Source organism: Oryctolagus cuniculus, chromosome 11 (genome assembly GCF_964237555.1).
Source record: "Oryctolagus cuniculus chromosome 11, mOryCun1.1, whole genome shotgun sequence".
NCBI classification, from domain to species: domain Eukaryota; kingdom Metazoa; phylum Chordata; class Mammalia; order Lagomorpha; family Leporidae; genus Oryctolagus; species Oryctolagus cuniculus.
The window spans coordinates 14,040,518-14,062,556 of NC_091442.1; the positions used below are offsets into that span (position 1 = coordinate 14,040,518).

The 22,039-nt window shown below is 46.0% G+C and overlaps 2 long non-coding RNA genes across 2 annotated transcripts in view; one reads left to right on the forward strand and one right to left on the reverse strand.

The window, feature by feature from the left end:
• Positions 1–17,638, reverse strand: part of LOC138844287 (uncharacterized) — a 64,451-nt gene extending 46,813 nt beyond the window's left edge. The window contains exon 1 of the long non-coding RNA XR_011379864.1: positions 17,503–17,638. This is a non-coding gene — a long non-coding RNA (uncharacterized lncRNA). The remainder of the gene's footprint in view (positions 1–17,502) is intronic.
• Positions 17,639–17,678: 40 nt separating this feature from the next.
• On the forward strand, positions 17,679–18,555 carry LOC127490947 (uncharacterized). The gene is made up of 3 exons (XR_007919314.2): positions 17,679–17,853; positions 17,936–18,094; positions 18,386–18,555. It is a non-coding gene; the product is annotated as an uncharacterized lncRNA (long non-coding RNA).
• The last annotated feature ends 3,484 nt before the right edge of the window (positions 18,556–22,039 follow it).

Consider the following 22,039-nt stretch of genomic DNA (forward strand, 5'->3'; position numbering starts at 1 on the left):
CTTTTCTCTGTTGGGTTCACTGAGCATTGCCATCTGCTATGTTATAGCTTCTCTGGATTCTTTGTCTCATGAGCATGATGAATGAAGCACATAGACATGGATGAAGTGACCAAAATGAAGGGCATTTATTGAAGACAAAGAAAACCTCCTGGCAGCCGGGAGGGCTGCTCTGAAGGCCTACCTGTGTTTCTAAAGCAGAAAGTTCTCTGATTGGTTGAGATATATGCTAAAGAGGTATTCTCCATGAATCAATCAAGGAACTGACATTGCAGCAGCCTGTTTCGCATATAAGTTCACAGAGTGCTCAATCAAGTCCACTTGGCAGATGCAACAACATCTGAATTGCATTATATATGTTTCTCCAGTCTCCCCCCTTCCTAAGGGCTACTGGAGGGTTATGTTACATATGTTCTTTCTTTTCCTTTCCACTGGCCCCTGGAGTCCCTATGCCAACCATACATTACTGATGCAAAACCTGTTTGTGCATGGTATACCATCAAATTTAAAATATTGCAAAATTCACTGGGTAAGATTTTGTTGAGGATTTTTTTTGCTTCATAACAAGATCATAACATTTTTTAAGTGATATCCTTGTCATACTGTGTTCATTCCTTGAAATGCAAAATTGTAGTGATTATCAACTGCTTTGAAAAACAAAACGGTTTTATGTTACTGAATGAGGCTATGAAAAAGTGTCTTGAGAATAACAATGCAAACATTTAATGTTACTGGCATACTAAATCAAATGGCAAGTTTTTTTTTTTTTCTTTTTCCTGAATTTGGACAGAACTCCCTGAAGACTGGCAAACCTAAAGCTAGAAAAGAGCAGTGGAATCGCAGAGGAAAAAGATACAATGCCTGGAGGCAGCCACAGGTTGTCAAGAAAAAAAGGTGCTAAAAAACAGATCAGAAGTTTCAGAGGCCGGCACCGTGGCTCACTAGGCTAATCCTCCACCTTGCGGCGCTGGCACACCGGGTTCTAGTCCTGGTCAGGGGCGCCGGATTCTGTCCTGGTTGCCCCTCTTCCAGGCCAGCTCTCTGCTGTGGCCCGCGAGTGCAGTGGAGGATGGTCCAGGTGCTTGGGCCCTGCACCCCATGGGAGACCAGGAGAAGCACCTGGCTCCTGCCTTTGGATCAGCGCGGTGCGCCGGCCACAGCGCACCGGCCGCGGCGGCCATTGGAGGGTGAACCAACGGCAAAGGAAGACCTTTCTCTGTCTCTCTCTCTCAAAGTCCACTCTGCCTGTCAAAAAAATAAATAAATAAATAAAAAGTAAACACCTTCAACGCACTGATATCTGACGCTTTGGGGAGGCCTGGGGTTTCAACTGTCCCGGAGTTTGACAGAACTGAAGCATTGCCTGGCAGACAACGCCTGTTGCCTCAGATCAGCTGTGTAAATCAGGAACCATGGAGGGCCGAGCCAGCTTGTGACATCCTGAGGAAGCCTGTTCATGGGGGCTCTCACGAGTCCCCCTCAGGGCTGCTCCCAGGGTCTCCTCCTGGGGAAGGGGACAGCCAGCACTTCCGGGTCAAACACGGGCACTTCCTCTTGCCCCGGCACCGCAGCGCCCCCTGCGGGCGGCCCCGCCTCAGCAAGGGGGAGCCGTTGAGCCCGCGTTCCTGGCGCGAACGCTATGAGGCCGAGCCGCGCCTCCCTGCTCGCCCTGTGCGTCCTCCTCTGCCTCCCCGGGGCCCAGCCTGGAGTCATGAGGAGAGCCGGTAGGGCCAGGAGCCGCGGGCGGCGCCGGGCTGGGGGGCAGGCGGCGCGGCCCGGGGCTCACCCCGCGGCGTTTCTCTGCAGCCGACCCGAAGCCCGGGTATTGCCCCGAGTTCTTCCCCGAGTGCCCGTTCACGCTGTTCCCTTCGTGCCGGCGCGATCAGGGCTGCAAGGGGGCCAAGAAGTGCTGCTTCTACCAGTGCCGGCGCCAGTGCATGGAGCCCTGGCTGACGCTGGACTGAGGTGAGCAGCGCCGCCGCCTGCCCGCCCGCCCGCCGGCCCGGAGCTCACAGCACCGGGAGGGAGGCCCGGGGGGCGCCGGCCGGCTCACCGAGGGGCGCCAGGCCGCCCTCCGCAGGGCACCTGCCTCATCTGAGGTGGACCCTCGGCTGGCGTCCGGGAGCCCCTGCCCTCCGCCCCTGGAGCCCACAGCACCCCCAGGGCCCCGGGCGGGGAGGCCTCGCAGATCCCAGGCACAGAGGCCTGGGCCCGACGCCATGCCCCGGTGCCTCTGATCCTCTCTTCTCTCCTAAGGTGGAAACCCTTCAGACGTGGACAGCTGGTCTCCAGTGCTTGGGTGCCCGCCCAGCGCCAGGACTTCAGTTTCTCAAGAGTTAAATGCTTGTTGATGTGAAAAAATAAAATAAAATAAAATAAAGCAGTGTGTATTGAAAACTTCATGAACTTCTGTAAGACCTCTCTCTCCCCAGCCTTGTTGAGAGCTCTTTTAAGATCTGTTTTAGGGGCCAGCGCTGTGGTATAGCAGGTAAGGCTGCCGCCTGCAGTGCCAGCATCCCATATGGGTGCTGGTTCGAGTCCCGGCTGTTCGACTTCCGATCCAGCTCTCTGCTATGGCCTGGGAAAGCAGTGGAAGATGGCCCAGGTCCTTGGGCCCCTGCACCCATCGTGGGAGGCCAGGAAGAGGCTCCTGGCTCCTGGCTTCAGATCGGCCTGGCTCCTGGCTTCAGATCGGCACAGCTCCGGCCATTGCAGCCATCTGGGGAGTCAAATCTTCTGTGTGGGTGACTATGAAAGGCATGTACATATCTTGACAGGAGGAGCAAGCCATTTTTGCGGCAGTTTTCTCTGGTGGTGCTGCTGGTAGTCTTCACACTTGTTTGTAGTGTCCTAGGCCTGGGTTTGGGGCTTGGGCTGGAAATGGAGCATAACACACCTTACTTCTAGGTTACTTATGTCCCAAAATTTGGACATTGATCAATTAGGAAAAAGAAATCCTCTTTGTGCTCCAACCCAGCTGCCTTGGAGCCCTTAATCTACTTAATAATAAGACGTGATTAACCTTGAATCTCCTCACATTATGTAACTCAGTTCTCGGGCTTCCTTAAGAATACAAGATAGCAGAGCTCTGAGAAAGTGGTCTTCCAAATTCTTGTCTTTGAAATATCTTAAGCAAAAAAAAGGCCTTATTTTAAATAAGTCAAATTTTAAAGTCACTGATTCCCTCGTACGCTTTAACCCCTGTATCTTCCTTCAATGGACTGGGCTCTGGCCCTATCTTCTACTTTGTTACTGTAGGACCTTGAACGATCTCCATCCACTTGTAAGGCTCAGACTTCCTGTTGGAAAAACAGATGAACAAACAAAACCCAAAAAAGAAACAGTAGGATAAGGGCCTTGGGGTTAATGTGCCCTTTCAGCATGCCTAGCTAGAATTTTCCTTGATTGCGCACACACTAATGCCTCAATTGCACAATGTTGGAGTCTTTGTTGAAGACAGATGAAGGGAAAGAAAGACAAAAATTCTGGGACAGAAAAAAAAAAAAAAAAAAGGTTGAAACCACCCAGAAAAGGCACCTGAAGTGTTCAGTGTGGATTGTGAGTAAATATTAGAACTTTAGGATAGAATGACTAAAAACAAGATTTTCAGCCATCCTTCCCACAAATGTCCTGCCACGGTGTTCTGAATATGCACTGTTGGGATGCTCTGCCCGTCTGTGGTCTGCTTACACCCAAGCTGCTGAGTAAAAGGGATGAACTGTTCTTTAGGATGCCGTCACAGTTAACTTACAGAAGACTGCATTTCTCTATACGAGGCAGAAAATGCTCTCTCTTCAACCTTCCTCTCTGTATTAATTAGTACATATTAATTAGTACAGTTTGTAGCTGTTTGCTTATGCAGGAAATTTTTTTAATGTCCTTGTTATTATAGTAAAAATATTTATGCTGTCTTTTTTTTTTTTAACCCAAACTGAAACTATTCTGATTAAATACTAAGTCTCCATTCATCCCTCCCTGAGCCCCAGGCAACCTTTATTCTTTTATGTCTCTATGAATCTAAACAAAATAGAAATTGGAATCATACAGTATGAGGGTACTTCAAGAAGTTCACAGAATTTCCTTCCATTTTATGGCTGAATGATGCTTATTATATGTAAAAATCACCTTTTGTTTATCCAAAATTTGTTACTGGAACCAAAAACGAGTTCAACTGCCCATGTGCATCAAAAGGCCAATCACTGATGCCACAGTCTTTACAGAAAGAAAAGTTATTACAAGCAGCTAAATAAGGATCCGGGGTAATGCTCAAGTCCGACTCTGACCAGGTGCTCGGGGAAGATTTTAAGATTTGGGCGGCAGAGAACTGTGTACAGAAATGTGGATAAGATGATTCCTGGTTAGAATCAATCAGGCCCACATAGCACTGTGGTGCTCCAAGTAGCTTTCCTAAGTCAGGGGAACTGATAGGCGCAGTCTGATATCCCTTCATCTATCATTGACCTTTGAGTTGCTTCTACTTCTTGCTATAATGAATAATGCTGCCATAACCATGGGCATACAAATATCTGTTTGAGTTCCTTGTTTCCAATCTCTTGGACATATAACCAGTAGAATTGCTGCATTATATGTTACTTGTATTGTTAATTTTTTGAGGGACTGCTAGTTTTCCACATTGGCTACATCATTTTATAATACTAACAGTGCACAGGGAACAGATTTTATTTTTTTAATTAAAAAAGAAAGTATTGTGTATTGTGTTCTTTAGGTAGTTTACAGGAAAAGAACCCAATGCAGAAACCAACACTGTTACTTTTTCCCCAACAGATATTCCTGTCACCATTAAAACATAAATCCTTCCCACCTTCCAAGGGTCTCTGCAGCTTATTACCTCACTGTACTGATGCAGCCCTAACTCTTACTCCACTACTCATTCTGACTTCTTGAGAAGGTTGCTGTCGTTCTTCACTCTCCAAATGACAAGTAACATATAAATCTCTCATCATACTTACTAACATCGGATGAAGTTCAGTGAGTTTTAGGAATATGTAAGTCTTTACAGTGTATAACTTCAAAGCCACTTTTGACATTGATGTGCTGCATTTACTTCCTGAAACATTCTTTGCCTTCCATAAACTTATATTCTCTTCTGTTTTTTCTCTCTCTATAATTGCCCCTTCTAAGTTAAAATAGAATATATATCAGGGGCCAGCACTGTGGCGTAGTGGACAAAGCTGCCATCTGCAGTGCTGGCATCTCATATGGGCATCAGTTTGAGTCCTGGTTGCTCTACTTCAGATCCAGCTCTCTGCTATGGCCTGGGAAAGCAGTGGAAGATGGCCCAAGTCCTTGGGCCCTTCTGCCTACGTGGGAGACCTGGAAGAAGCTCCTGGCTCCTGGCTTCGGATTGGTGCAGCTCTGGCCACTGTGACCATCTGGGGAGTGAGCCAGCACTCCCTCTCTCTCCCTCTCCGTATCTCTGCCTTTCAAATAAAAATAAATAAATCCTTAAAAATAAATAAATGAATAAAACATAATATATCTCAAGCTCATTGAGAAGTAAGTGGAAGTGTAGAGTTCTATATATGTTGAGTATTGCTGGTCATGGAACTGAGCCCCACACTTAAGACTGATCAGCTACCGATTAATTTTATAACCTGAAGTATGTCTCTTCCTTACTCCGGACTGAATTTTTTCTGGATATGCAGGATACTCGGCATGATCATTGTAAATATTGATAAAAATTTGCTGGGGATTATAGAGGTCAGGAAAGTCCCTCAAGACTTTGACAACATCGCCTACTGAGCAGGAGGAAGTTAGCATTTACTGATAAGCTAAATAAGGGCAGTGTCTTTTGGAATATCAGCACTTCCCACGGCATACTCAGGCAAGAAAGATATAAAAATGAACTCTCAAGTCAGCTTTCAGCCAAGGCCCTCCCTCACAACATGAAGTCCACCAGCATCTTCATCATTTTCATATCTAAAGAACAATTACATGACAATTATGACAGAAGTCACTGTATGATCAATATAACTGGTGTGCACAAGGTGAAATGATTGCAGTGGGCCAACATCAAGGCAGAAAATAAGAACCACTGAATCATAAATAACAAGGAAGACACCAGGATGGCTCAGAAGACAATTTTTGTATCCTAAGTGTATAGCATTTAGATTACAATGATCAAAATCATGTACAAAATCCTGATCAACATCAAAGGTATGACTCACATGTAAATGGAAGCAGGCCAATGTCTAAGTAGAGAATAAGCCCCATCCTATAGTAGGCAGCACAGTTCTCACAACGTGGATCCCCAGGCAGTTTTTTAGCCAAACTAAAAAGGATGACAAGGATCAAAATGACACAATATTATAATCTGGAACAAGGGCAGGTCTAAAATAGGAATACAAAGCCAAGTGAATGAATATCCAGGTAAAGAAAAATCCCTCTGTGATAACAACAAGATTGGCTACAAGATGAATCCCAAGGCAGTTTTGCTGTCAAAACTGCATAGTTAGTATAGGTCAGGGATCAAAACACGACACAAGATCCTAATGAAAATTTAAAAGGTAATGGCCAAAATACCAAGGAAAGGACTGACACCCAAGTACAGAAGAAAGGATCTGGATCATGGCCTAAAGGACAAACAGCGAGATGGGTCCCAAGTAACTTTCCCTCTCTAAAGCAAATGACTTATATATGAAAAAGATTAGAGATAGGAGTAACAGATGAAGAGAAGGTAAAGGAAGACAAAATATCATGAGAGAACAGTACAACATTTTGTGTAAAGGAAAATTTCAGTGAGTAAAATTTTTGAAATAAAATTAATTTTTAATTTCTCTTCTTCTATTGAGTCCTCTTTCAACTGAAAAGATAAAAGCTAAAGAGCCAACTTTAAAATGAGCAAAGGAAATGAGTTGCCAGAAAAATAAATGAGTGGCCTCCTTTAACATAAAAATATGCTTACAGTAATTCATGTAGAGAAATGTTAAATAGAAAGGTAAGTAAAGTATCACTTCTCATCTATCACCCAAGGTCCAAAAAAGTTCATCTCAGTTTAGAACAGAGATTACTAGATGTTTAGAAGGGTGAGGGAGGCCGGCGCCGCGGCTCACTAGGCTAATCCTCCGCCTAGCGGCGCCGGCACACCGGGTTCTAGTCCCGGTCGGGGCGCCGGATTCTGTCCCTGTTGCCCCTCTTCCAGGCCAGCCCTCTGCTGTGGCCAGGGAGTGCAGTGGAGGATGGCCCAGGTGCTTGGGCCCTGCACCCCATGGGAGACCAGGAAAAGCACCTGGCTCCTGGCTCCTGCCATCGGATCAGCGCGGTGCGCCGGCCGCAGCGCGCCGGCCGCGGCGGCCATTGGAGGGTGAACCAACGGCAAAAGGAAGACCTTTCTCTCTGTCTCTCTTTCTCACTGTCCACTCTGCCTGTCAAAAAAAAAAAAAAAAAAAAAAAAAAAAAAAAAAAAGAAAAGAAGGGTGAGGGTAGAGGGGATAGAAGGTGGTTGGGTAACAGGCTCCAAAAGAGTGTCAGAAGTAACAAGTCCTAGTGCTCCATAGCTCAGTGGGGTGACCACAGTTCTCAATAAAGTATTATATACTGCATGAAGAACTAGAAGAGAAGAGCTGGTAGGCTCCAAACATAAAGAAAAGATATGGGAATGGAAATTCTAAATACATTAATCATCTTATTTTATCAGCCTACATTGTAACAGGATGAATTATTTTATTGAACCCCATAAAACATACAAGTATTACATGTTAATTAAATATGTTTAAAAGCTGAAATATTCTAAGCACAAGACTATCTTTAAATAAATTGATTAATATCTAAAAATTAAAGACAAACTCTATACACAAGGCTGATGGAAACAGTTTCATTCCCTCCTGGTGGGAGTACAAAATGTACAGTCCCTATCAAGAGAAATGTGGGACTATTATAAAAGTTCTAAATACATTGAACTTTACTAGCAAATCAACTAGGAAGCTATTCTACCAGAAAGAAAGCCAAGAAAAGCCACATACGGAGCAGTTCGTAATAGTAAACAGGCAACGTTGTCATTTTTGCCTAACAAGATTATCCATACATGATAGTCTACAGTTTTACTATTTTTTTTTTTTTGCAGTCCAGAGATGTTTTATTTATTTACTTTTTTACACTTACTATGCCATGAATTCAAGAATGGGTTCCAGCAGCTCAGGCTCCTTTCATTGGTTCTGACAGAGTGGGCTTCTCTGCGTGGAGCAGGCTGGTGCTTTAGTTGAATCCAGCTATCTTTCTCTTTGGCTTCCTTCTTTTTCCGATCATTTTCCTTCACACGCTTCAGGAAGCTATGTCGGCACACAGAGTGCTTAATATGTTCAATATGCACATGTATTATCTCGGCAAGAATCTGGCCCTTCACTTGTTTGTTTACAACAGTGCCAACAGCATGCTGGGTAACACTGTAGACTCTTCCAGTTTGCCATGGTTGCAGTTATGGGGCATTCCTTTGTGAACAGTACCCATTCCTTTGATGTCTACAATGTCACCTTACTTATAAATGCTCATGTATGTGGCCAAAGGAACAACAACTCCATGTTTTTTAGTGGCCTGGAGAACATGTATTGGGTACCTCTTCTCTTCCCCTTTGTTCGTCCTCTTGGTGAACTACTTGATGATGGTTCCAGCATAAAGGCTACTCTACAGTTTAAACACACACACACACACATTAACCCACGATCAATCCAGGACCTAAGGATACCCAATGCTTACGCATCTCCTGGAGCTTCTCTCGCATCCAGAATGTTTTCTTTCCTCACCTCCAGTTAACGGCTATCCTGAATTTCACATTCATAGTTTCCACATCTATTTTATACTTCTTTTTGAGCTTTACTACATAGGTGAATTTTCCCAATGTGTTCCTTCTGTATATTTTAAAAGATTAAGTAAATTAAACATAAATTTGCTTTGGTTTTGAGTTTTATAACAAGCATGTCATTCTAAATATTCTCTTTTGGGACTTGTGCTTTTCATTCAACAGTATTTTGAATACTGTTGCTGGGAATACATCTGCTCCTAGGAGACTTGGAATGGGGGGAGGGGGAGAATGTATAGACCTGCAGACTCTTTCCCAAAATAGAAGGAACAGCCCTGCACCTCCCTCATCCTAGGTCTTGGTTTGAGTAATGCTGCTTGAGTACTGGCTGGACCTAGAGGATAATGCAGATAAAGCAGGCATTGGGGCCTAAATATGGGGGCTTCCCCTTTGGGAGTGAATAAAAGGCCTGGGACGTGGTGAGCCCCTCCCTCTTGTTGCCCCACACCTTCGGGGTGCATGGCCTTCAGGCTGCCCGCTCTGCCTTCCTGCCTGCATCTTACTCCACGTGGCATCCAGCCTGCTCTGTGCTTGGTATGGACCCAACTTAGCATCTAGATTTTTCTCTCCCCTAAATAAAGCCCTCGCTCTACTACTCATTCCTCTCACTGAATAAAATCCTTAAAACTTATAAATAAATAAATAAATAAATAAATAAATAAATATGGGGGCTTTTCATCTGTTGCAGTTCATGTTAAAGGTCAAGAAGTTTTAAAGGCTGGCGTTGCGGCTCAATAGGCTAATCCTCCACCTTGCGGCGCCGGCACACCGGGTTCTAGTCCCGGTCGGGGTGCCGGATTCTGTCCTGGTTGCCCCTCTTCCAGGCCAGCTCTCTGCTGTGGCCCGGGAGTGCAGTGGAGGATGGCCCAGGTCTTTGGGCCCTGCACCCCATGGGAGACCAGGAGAAGTACCTGGCTCCTGGCTTCTGATCAGCGCGATGCGCCAGCCGTAGCGGCCATTGGAGGGTGAACCAATGGTAAAGGAAGACCTTTCTCTCTGTCTCTCTCTCTCACTGTCCACTCTGCCTGTCAAAAAACAAGCAAGCAAACAAACAAAAACAAAAAAAGTTTTAAAAGCTTATATTCAGTTCAGAGGATATTATCTCTTTAAAGCATTGTATTTAAAGATCAAGACACTGACAAAAATCATGTTCCAAAGGACAAGATCCCACTGAATGATAAGATGCAGTTGAAGCTGAGGATCCAGACCAAAGGGAAGCTTCATTCTTAGATGACTGCTCCCTAAGCTGGCAAACGTCCCATGCATGTGAACCAGTGCCACTCTTTGAAACTCTTTAACCACTGCTGGGAGGGACAGATTGCCCAGGGCACATGAAGTGCTGCACAAGCTCTTGTGAGGTGACACCACGTGGAGGAAGTGGAGAATCCTGAGACACAGAAGACTGAACAGTGGGGTACCATCTCAGGAGGGCGGAGGGAGGCTATGGGAGGCGATGAAGACAGTGACAGCTCCTAGAGGCTGCAACCTCAGAGCTGAGAGGGATGAGCCTGTCCTCTCACTGCCTCCAAGGGCTTGGCCGGCTGAGCCACACCTCTGATTCTCTTCTCTCCACCAGGTGGAGCCTGTCCCCGCTGCACCTGTCACAGGCCCAGGGCTGTGGGCTCCCTTCTGATCCCAAGTCCCTGTAGCACTCCCCTCTGCATTCTGCCAGTTTTCCCTCCCATTCAGGATGCCCAAGCCTGGGACTAGCTCTCTCGTTCACTTCCAAGCAAAAAGGCTCTCTTCTGCCCCATGTGTTTCTGGTTTTGGTGACTTCTGGGCTCCAGGAAACTCTGGGGAACGGGAATGGCAGAGGAACCTCTCCCTGTGCACATGGCAGAACAGGGGCAGGAGGAGAAGCCCCATTCCTAGGGCTTCACAATGGAAATCCAATCATCAGTCAAGAACTGCAGTCTTGCATTAGTCAGCTTTTCATTACTGTTACAAAACACCTGAGGGAGCTAACATAAAGAAAGGAGGCTCTACTTTGTTCACAGTTTTAGAGATTCCAAGTCCAAGTTGTCTGCTACAGCTTTGGCTCTTGCAAAGGACCTACAGCTGACGACAGATACAGTGCAGAGGAGGAATCACACAGCCGAGTAGGATGGGCAGAGGGTCTGTGTGGTTCTCACCATGCTGCTGTGAGACCTACCTTCTGGAGAGCCCACCCTAAATGGCATAAGCACCTCCCATTCAGCCCCGCCTCCTAAAGTTTCCACTGCCTCCCTGGAGTGCCACTTTATGTACCAAGCCTTCCACCCAGACCTCTGGGCTACATTCAACACTGAAACCACAGCTAAAATCAACAATCAGAGAGAGAGAGAGAGTCTCCAAAAATAATAACATTTATTTGGGACTAGTCAAACACTGTAATGGGAATATGCATGTCATAGTAAACTTATAAATATTAAAATACTAAATATTATAAACATTAAAAGAAAGCGAGGCAGAGAAGTTTATAAAGGCAAAACTGAGGAAAAGTACATGTCCTTATCAAAGTACTTTTTGTAAACAGAGGCTGTGATGGCCTCTGTTTAATGCTGTATTTCTTGCACAGTCTTATGTTATTATCAGGGAATAGACTTAAGACATTTTTTCATAATCTCCATTTAAATTCTTTTAAATGATCACTTTATAACTAATTAAATCACTCTGCTAAATGAGTGACTACTATTTCACAATGATATTTATACATATATTGATGTAGACAGCCTAAATATTGTTTTAAAAAGTCTAATGGTCCTTATGTGGTGCTTTCAACTATGATTTTTATCTTAAAATGCTGCATGCAGTGGCCGGCGCCGCGGCTCACTAGGCTAATCCTCCGCCTAGCGGCACCGGCACACCGGGTTCTAGTCGCGGTCGGGGCGCCGGATTCTGTCCCGGTTGCCCCTCTTCCAGGCCAGCCCTCTGCTGTGGCCCGGGAGTGCAGTGGAGGATGGCCCAGGTGCTTGGGCCCTGCACCCCATGGGAGACCAGGAGAAGCACCTGGCTCCTGGCTCCTGCCATCGGATCAGCGCGGTGCACTGGCCGCAGTGCGCCGGCCGCGCCAGCCATTGGAGGGTGAACCAACGGCAAAGGAAGACCTTTCTCTCTGTCTCTCTCTCTCACTGTCCACTCTGCCTGTCAAAAAAAAAAAAAAAATGCTGCATGCAGGGGCCGGCGCTGTGGCGCAGCATGTTAACGCCCTGGCCTGAAGCGCTGGCATCCCATATGGGCACTGGTTTGAGACCTGGCTGCTCCACTTCTTATCCAGCTCTCTGCTATGGCCTAAGTACAAGATGGCCCAAGTGCTTAGGCCCCTGCACCCGTGTGGGAGACCTGGAAGAAGCTCCTGGCTCCTGGCTTCAGATCGGCGCAGCTCTGGCCATTGCGGCCAATTGGGGAGTGAACCATCAGATGGAAGATCACTCTCTCAGTCTCTCTCTCTCTCTCTCTCTCTCTCTCTCTACCTCTCTTCTCTCAGTGTAACTCTGGCTTTCAAGTAAATAAATAAATCTTTTAAAAATGCTGTATGCAATAAAAATAACTAAATTTCTTTGTTTAATATGAAATTTTCATCAAAAATTTTAATCATGACTGTTCCAAGACTTTGGACATCCACAGTTTTGATCTCTTATAAAGCATTTATTTTTTTTTTAAAGATTTATTTATTTATTTGAGAGGCAGAAGCAGAGAGAGAGAGAGAGAGGTCTTCTATCTGCTGATTCACTCCCCAAACAGCCACAATGGCTGGAGCCACGCCAATCCGAAGCCAGGAGCCAGGAGCTTCTTCCAGGTCTTCCACGTGGATGCAGGGCCCTAAGCACTTGGGCCATCCTCCACTGCTTTCCCAGGCCATAGCAGAGAGCTGGACTGGAAGAGAAGCAGCCGGGACTCGAACTAGCATCCCTATGGGATACCCGTACTGCAGTGGTGGCTTTACCTGCTACACACAGCATTGGCCCCTTGTAAAGCATTTATAATTGGGACCAGCGTTATGGCACAGTGGGTGAAGCAATGCCAGCAATACCAGAATCCTGGACGGATGCCAGATCAAGACCCAACTGTTCCACTTCTGATCCTGCTCCCTGCTAATGTGCCTAGGAAAGCAGCAGATGAACCAAGTCCATGGGTATCTGCACCAAGTGGGAGACCTGGATGAGTTCCAGGCTCTTGGCTTTGGCCTGACCCTGCCTTGGCTGTTGCAGCCAACTGAGGAGTGAACCAGTGGATGAAGATCTCTCTCTCTCTCTCTCTCTCTGCCTTTCAAATAAATAAAATTTGTAAAACAAAAAAAGACTAATGTGTACATATACTCATATATGAAGGGGCTTTACAAAGCTTGTGGAAAATGCATATTGCGAAAAACTATGGAAAAAAATTTTTAAATCTTGCACTAAAATAAATTTATCTTTTAATTCTATTTTCCACAAACTTTTCAAAATACCTCTGTGTTTATATTTATATTTATATATACATATGTATATGTGTTCCTCAATTTCTATTTCATGGAACATTTTATCATGAATATATCTTGAGTTTCATCAATAGCTTTTTTACATCTGTGAAAAGAATGATATTTTTACTTAGATTTATTAATATTATATATTCTATGAATGAATTTCATCATGTTGAGCCAACTTTGAAGCTGCTCATGGTGTATATGTGTTTTTTTTTTTTTTTTTTGACAGGCAGAGTGGACAGTGAGGGAGAGACAGACAGAGAGAAAGGTCTTCCTTTTTGCCATTGATTGACCTTCCAATGGCCGCCGCACTGCGGCCGGTGCACTGCACTGATCCAAAGCCAGGAGCCAGGTGCTTCCTCCTGGTCTCCCATGGGGTGCAGGGCCCAAGCACTTGGCCCATCCTCCACTGCACTCCCAGGCCATAGCAGAGAGCTGGCCTGGAAGAGGGGCAACCGGGACAGAATCCGGCACCCCAACAGGGACTAGAACCTGGTATGCTGGTGCTGCAAGGTGGAGGATTAGCCTATTGAGCCATGGTGCCGGCCATATTATATTCTTAATGTAGTAGAATTCATTCTGTTTGGTGACATAAGAATTTTTGCCAGTGTTGTGGTGTAGTGGGTAGAGCTGCCTCCTGCAATGCCTGCATCCCAGTGAGCATTGGTTTTTGTCCTGGCTGCTTCATTTCTGATCCAGCTCCCTGCTAATGGCCTGGGAAAAGCAGCAGAAGATGGCCCAAGTGCTTGGGTCCTGCTACCCACATGGGAGACCTGGAAGAAGCTCCTGGATTTGGCCCGGTCCAGCCCTGGCCACTGTGGCCATCTGGGGAGTGAACCAGTGGATGGATGCTCTCTTTGTCTCTCCCTCACTCCCTGCAACTGTTTCAAATAAATAGATCTTTTTAAAAAAGAATTTTTGCATTTATATTCATAAGCTATATTGTCTGTATCTTTCTTCTATGCACTATCTTTATCTGGTTTAGGTATCAGAATTATATTTGCTTCCTTACATGAATTGAGGGGTTTTCTTTCTTTTGCAGTATTCTGGAACAATCTGTAGAGTACTGGAACTATAAGACTGAGAAATCAGTGGAATTTACCTGTGAATGCATCTGATGCCAGTGCTTTTCTGTGTGCAATTGCTTACCTTTCTCTATTTATCTCTAAGTTGATATTTTCAAATTTTCTACTTGTCATGGTTTCAGTTTGTGTTTTTTCTACATGCTTAGAAAACTGTCATCTTTATTCATTTGTTTAAAAAAAACTGAAGGATGAAAGAGAATGTTTAGCTTAGCATTGAAGATGCCAACTAATGTGCCTGCATCACACAGGAGAGTACCTGGGTTCAGTACTCAGCTCCTGACTCCACTTCCTGATAATGTAGACCCGAGGAGGAAATGGTAATGACTCAAATAGCTGGGTTCCTGTCAGCCACATTGGAGACCTGGATAGAATTCCCAGCTTCCTTCTTCAGACCAATTTGGGCATCCTGAGTGGACCAACAGATAGGCGCTCCCTCCTACTGCAAGTGTGTGTGCGTGTTTCTGACTTTTAAATAAACAAATAGACACTTTAAAAATTAGGGCAGTGTGGGGCCAGCGCTGTGGTGCAGCGGGTTAATGCCTTGGCCTGAAGCATCGGCATCCCATATGGGCGTCAGCATCCCATATGGGTGCCGGTTCAAGACCCGGCTGCTCCACTTCTGATCCAGCTCTCTGCTATGGCCTGGGAAAGCAGCAGAAGATGGTCCAAGTCCTTGGGCCCCTGCTCCCACGTGGGAGACCCGGAAGAAGCTCCTGGCTCCTGGCTTTGGATCGGCACAGCTCTGGCCATTGCAGCCAATTGGGGAGTGAACCATTGGATGGAAGACCTCTCTCTCTGCCTCTCCTCTCTCTGTGTAACTCTTTCAAATAAATAAATAAATACTTTTTTAAAAATTACAAAAAAAAAAAAAAGCCTGTGCTGCGGCTCACTAGGCTAATCCTCCGCCTTGAGACGCTGGCACACCGGGTTCTAGTCCCAGTCGGGGCGCCGGATTCTGTCCTGGTTGCCCCTCTTCCAGGCCAGCTCTCTGCTGTGGCCAGGGAGTGCAGTGGAGGATGGCCCAAGTCCTTGGGCCCTGCACCCCATGGGAGACCAGGATAAGTACCTGGCTCCTGCCATTGGATCAGCGCAGTGCGCCGGCCGCAGTGCGCCGGCCACAGCGCGCCGGCTGTGGCGGCCATTGGAGGGTGAACCAACGGCAAAGGAAGACCTTTCTCTCTGTCTCTCTCTCTCACTATCCACTCTGCCTGTCAAAAAAAAAAAAAAAGTAATATAAATGGCCAATAAATATAAATAAATGCTTAATATCACATCAGGAAAATGCAAATTAAAACCACAATGAGCTATCACCTCCCCCTGTGAGAATGGCTATGACCAAAAAGATAAGACATCAAGAAATGCTGGTGAGGATGTGGAGAAAGATGAACTCATAGACATTGCTGGTAGGATGCAAATTAGTGCAGTCACTGTGAAAGACGGTATGGACATATCTTCTAAAAACTGGAAACATAACTGCCATATGCTGTCTCTCCCTCTCTCTCTTTCTATCAACCTGCCTTTCAAACAAATAATTATGGGGGAGAAAAAAAGGAACTGCCATATGATCCGTCAATTCCACTACTGGGTATATACCCGAAATAAATGAACCTAGTGTATCAAAATCAGCATGTACCCGCACTCCCATGTGCTCCACACTATTATACTGTAGTGCTAACTCACAATTTTTGTTTTATAAATTTAAAATTAATAATAATAAAAAAGGAAAAGGAATCAGGTCCAACAATCCCACTAGTGGGTATATATCCAAAGGAAATGAAGCCAGTACATCAAAGTCATTATGACTCTCCCCCATCCTCCACAGCATTATTCACAATAACCAAGATATGGTATCAACCTAAGTGTGCATCAGTGGGTGAAGAGATTTTCAAAACTGCGGTATATACACATGCAGGGTCTTAGTCCACTCGTAGGAGGATGGACTGGGCCCGAGGAAAGGTAAGTGCGCCACTCGCCCATTCCCCAGCCTCCAGATCCCGGAGACCATCAGAGGCAGCGCAGAGCCAAGTCAAGCAGGGACTCGTTTATTTTCCACGTAACAGACTCTTTTATAGGACAAAACTGTAGAGTCACTGGGGCAGGGCATAAGGACCAACCAATCACTTAAAAGATCATTTGCGGGGCGATTTTCATAGGACTATCCATATGTCTATACACTTGTTACTAGTTTTGTTGCTTCCCCTGATGTTGCATGGCCAATTAGCTTTGGTGGTAAACAACTTTGGATTCCGCCCACCTTACTTCCTCTGGGCACCATCTTTGAATTGCTTCGTGTAACTAATTGAATTGCTTCGTGTAACACATACACAGTGGAATACTATTTAACCTTTATAAAGAAAAAATTCTGACATTTGCTGCAAAAAGGATGAACCCAGAGGACATTGTGTTAAGTGAAGTAAATCAGGCACAGAAAGACAAATAGTGCATGATCTCACTTACATGTGAAATTTAAAAAGTTGAGCTCATAGAATTTGAGAGTAGAATACTGGTTATCAGAGGTTGGGTTGGAAGGGAAAGGGAATGGGTAAATATTGGCCAAAAGATACAGAATTTCAGATAGGAGGAATAAGCTCAAGAAATCTGTACAATATAAAGTTAATGATACATAGTTTTCTTAAACAAAAAACTGAAAGTGTAGATTTTAAGTGTTCTCACCAAAATAAAAACTATTTGGGGTAAGACAGATGCTAATTCATCAATTTAGTCATTTCACTATATATATATCAAAACATTATACCATACGAAAGCATATACAATTCTGTTAACTTTTGAAAGGATTTTAAATTAAAGATATAGAAATGATTGCTAAGTCCCTCGCACACAGTAGGTGCTTCACAAATGGTAGATATTACACTTAACTAACGTATTTCTGCCTGTGATTTCTGGTATTCGGTATTGTTATTTAGGTAATAGAATAATGTTTTTTTTTTAAATTGTTGGTAACATAATATTTAGTTTAAAATTGAGAAAAGGAAAATATAAAAACTAAGAGTTATTGTCACCTTTTAAGCAATTCAACTCTTACAGGTCTGTGATAGATTTTAAATCATGTTTGCAAGGTTTTTCTGTATCCGCTACCTAAAACGTGATTTTTTTAAAAAATAAACATGAATCCACTTTTGTCTTTGTTTTTTAAAACCCACCTATGATGGCCTCAAAATCCGCTGTGTAAATCAGGAACCATGGAGGGCCGAGCCAGCCTGTGACATCCTGAGGAAGCCTGTTCATGGGGGCTCTCACGAGTCCCCCTCAGGGCTGCTCCCAGGGTCTCCTCCTGGGGAAGGGGACAGCCAGCACTTCCGGGTCAAACACGGGCACTTCCTCTTGCCCCGGCACCGCAGCGCCCCCTGCGGGCGGCCCCGCCTCAGCGAAGGGGAGCCGTTGAGCCCGCGTTCCTGGCGCGAACGCTATGAGGCCGAGCCGCGCCTCCCTGCTCGCCCTGTGCGTCCTCCTCTGCCTCCCCGGGGCCCAGCCTGGAGTCATGAGGAGAGCCGGTAGGGCCAGGAGCCGCGGGCGGCGCCGGGCTGGGGGGCAGGCGGCGCGGCCCGGGGCTCACCCCGCGGCGTTTCTCTGCAGCCGACCCGAAGCCCGGGTATTGCCCCGAGTTCTTCCCCGAGTGCCCGTTCACGCTGTTCCCTTCGTGCCGGCGCGATCAGGGCTGCAAGGGGGCCAAGAAGTGCTGCTTCTACCAGTGCCGGCGCCAGTGCATGGAGCCCTGGCTGACGCTGGACTGAGGTGAGCAGCGCCGCCGCCTGCCCGCCCGCCCGCCGGCCCGGAGCTCACAGCACCGGGAGGGAGGCCCGGGGGGCGCCGGCCGGCTCACCGAGGGGCGCCAGGCCGCCCTCCGCAGGGCACCTGCCTCATCTGAGGTGGACCCTCGGCTGGCGTCCGGGAGCCCCTGCCCTCCGCCCCTGGAGCCCACAGCACCCCCAGGGCCCCGGGCGGGGAGGCCTCGCAGATCCCAGGCACAGAGGCCTGGGCCCGACGCCATGCCCCGGTGCCTCTGATCCTCTCTTCTCTCCTAAGGTGGAAACCCCTTGCCACGCGGGCCTGAGACGCTGGTGCTGCAGGCTCAGACGTGGACAGCTGGTCTCCGGTGCTTGGGTGCCCGCCCAGCGCCAGGACCTCAGTTTCTCAAGAGTTAAATGCTTGTTGATGTGGAAAATGAAACAGAGAAATAAAGCAGTGTGCATTAATTTGTTTCCTGTTGTCGTAACACAGTACCTGAAGCCGAGTACTTAATAGGGATTTATCTAGCTCACAATTCTGGAAGTTCAAGGGCATGGCACCGCAAGTGCTCAGCTCTGCTTAGAGCCTCAGGGCAGACGGCGTCACAGTGGCAAAACTTGTGCCAGAGTCAAGAGAGCGCTGGAAGAGGGATTCAGGCTCCCTTCAAAACCCCATTCTCCGGAGGAATCAGGCTCATGAGACTTGCATTGATTGTTTCCAATGAGGGCACCTGTAGTTTTGGATGCAATGTTTTGTTCTGTTTTAAAGATTTATTTATTTATTTATTTGAAAGGCAGAGTTACAGAGAAGCAGAGGCAAAGAAAGAGTCTTCTATCCGCTGGTTCACTCCCCAGATGGCCGCAGTGGCCGGAGCCGAGCTGATCTGAAGGCAGGAACCAGGAGCTTCTTCCGGATATCCTATGTGGGTATAGGGGCCCAAGGACTTGGGCCATCTTCTGCTGTTTTCCCAGGCACATTAGCAGGGAGCTGGATCAAAATTAGAACAGCCAGGAATTGAACCCACACTCATATGGGGATGCCAGTACTGCAGGCAGAAATGTAACCTGCTACACCACAGCACTGGCCCCAAGATTTCATTATTATTATTTAGGTGTGGCGAGGCCGACACATCTGGAGATGACAGCTGCTGGAAAGACAGTATGTCCTCACAGATCTCAAGAGGAGTGTGGTGCACCTTGCCATTAGGAGCCACCTAGAGAAGCACCTCTGTCAGTCAGGAGGTAGCATTTAGGGAAGGGGGTAATAGCCCTGAGTGTAGGCGTTCAATAAAGGAGGCGGTTGGAGGTATGCATGCTGGAATTACAGATAATAGATTGTAGATAATCAATCATCTCAGTAGGAACTCACCAACTTAAGCCTTAGCTTAGACTGTCACACCTCTGTGATTCTATAGGCAGGAAATAGGCTGACAGAGCTGTTGGGCTTAGAATATGTTTGATCCTTGAAGAAAAGCGAAGAATGACCCTGAGATTGGTTGTAGGACAAGAGGTCTGCCTTGCCACCACCAGCCCAGAGGGCACAGACCCACAGGGAAGAGACACTGTATCCTTGATTCCAGAGAGTGAGGCTAACACCTCATTTACCAACAGCAGGGTCATCACTGTGATGGGTCCAGGGGGTGAGACCATCAGCTATGGGGGTCAAGAGGATAGATCATGGATTCTCAATCCTTAAAACCCAATGGAATTTGCCCTACTGAGTTCTAGATTGCTTGAGATGCTGAGTCCTTTTTTCCTTCCAATTTCTCCTTTTAAGAAGTGATATATCGGGCCGGCGCCGCGGCTCAATAGGCTAACCCTCCACCTAGCAGCACCGGCACACCGGGTTCTAGTCCCAGTTGGGGCACCGGATTCTGTCCCGGTTGCCCCTCTTCCAGGCCAGCTCTCTGCTGTGGCCAGGGAGTGCAGTGGAGGATGGCCCAAGTGCTTGGGCCCTGCACCCCATGGGAGACCAGGAGAAGCACCTGGCTCCTGCCTTCGGATCAGCGCGGTGCACCGGCCGCAGCGCACCAGCCATGGCGGCCATTGGAGGGTGAACCAACGGCAAAGGAAGACTTTTCTCTCTGTCTCTCTCTCTATCTACTCTGCCTGTCAAAAAAAAAAAAAAAAAAAAAAAGTGGTATATCTATTCTGTATTTATCCCACCATTGGATTTTTTTTTTTTTTTTGACAGGCAGAGTGGACAGTGAGAGTAATTTTCCCAGGATTGGCCAAACCCAGAGTATCTTTCCTTTTCTAGATGATAGTAACTGAGCTCTTCAACTTAGAGTTGATTATGAAATGGGGATGTTGGGATGGAGTAACATTTTATATGTGGGAAAGATATAAATTTGGGGAGGCTACCAGGTGAATTATTATGGATTGAATTGGGTCACCTCCCAAAAACATACGTTCAATCCCAATGTCCAGACCTCAGAATGTGACCTTATTGGTAAATATGGTTCTTTCAGGTATAATTAGTTAATATGAGATCATACCAGATAAGGTTATGCCTTTAATCCATTATGAGGGCAATAAGAATGCCGTAAAGGACAGACACACACAGCAAATCCATGTGAAGAAGAAGGATTGGAGCAACACAGCAGAAAGCCAAGACTATCCTGGGTCAGGCCACCTCCATGAGTTTAGGCTCCAGACTCACACCAGAAGATCCAGGCACAAACTCATCCCATTGACCATCTAGCTCCTACAGACTCAGGATCAAGGCCCATCCATTACCAGGTCACTACCTGTTGACTTAGGCTCCAGGCTGTTCCCTGTGAATATAGGCCCAACTCTCAACCCCACATACCCAAGTACCAGGCCCACCTACTCTGAACAGATTGGTGATGGGTTGTACCACACAAAGCCAGTCTTAACAGCCCCAACTTCTTCAAATGCATATAGATATCAACTTAGGGCAAAAATAAATAATTTAAAAAATGAGATATAACAACACCAAAATACTCACAATAATATCCCAGTAGCTGACCCAGAAGAAAGCAGAAATACAAACTGCCGGGAAAAAAATCAAAATAATTATTTATAGGGAAGCTCAGTGAACTTAAACAATTCACAAAATCATGAAAATAATAAACAAAACTATAAATTTTAAAGAGAGATTGATTTTTTAGAAATAAAATACAGGGCCAGTGCTGTGGCATAGCAGGTAAAACTGCTGCCTGCTCTGCCAGAATTCCATACGGGTGCCATTTCAAGTCCTGGCTGATCCACTTCTGATCCAGCTCTCTGCTACAGCCTGGGAAAGCAGTAGAAGATGGTCCAAGTCCTTGGGCCCCACACCCTCATGGAAGACCTGGAAGAAGTTCCTTGCTCCTGGCTTTGGATCAGTGTAGCTCTGGCCATTGCAGCCCTTTGGGGAGTGAACCAGTGGATGGATGACTTCTCTCTCTCTGCCTCTCCTTCTCTGTGTAACTCTGACTTCCAAATAAATAGTAAATCTTAAAAAAAAAAAAAAAAATCCAGCAGAAATTCTAGAGCTGAAAAGCACAATGAATGAAATGAAAAATATAATAGAAACCATCAACAATCTAATCAATCAAGCAGAAGAAAAAATCTGGATTTGGATGTTTTTTGAAAAATATAGTCAGCAGAGAAAAAGAAAAAGAACTAAAAGAAATTAAGAAAGCTAGTGAGATTTCTGGAACAATATCAAAAAAGCAAATATCCAAGTCTTAGGAGTTAAAGAAGACAAAGGATCAAAACTGTACTTAAAGAAAAAAAGGCAGAAAGCCTTTCCAAATATAGGGAAAGATATAAATATTCAGATATATAAAGGTCAAGGGGACCAGCGCTGTGGCATAGTGAGTAAAGACACCACCTGCAGTTCCATCATGTCATATGGTAGCCGGTTCAAGTCCTAGCTGCTCCACTTCCAATCTAGCTCTCTGCTATGCCTGGGAAATCAGTGGAAGATGGCCCAAATCCTTGA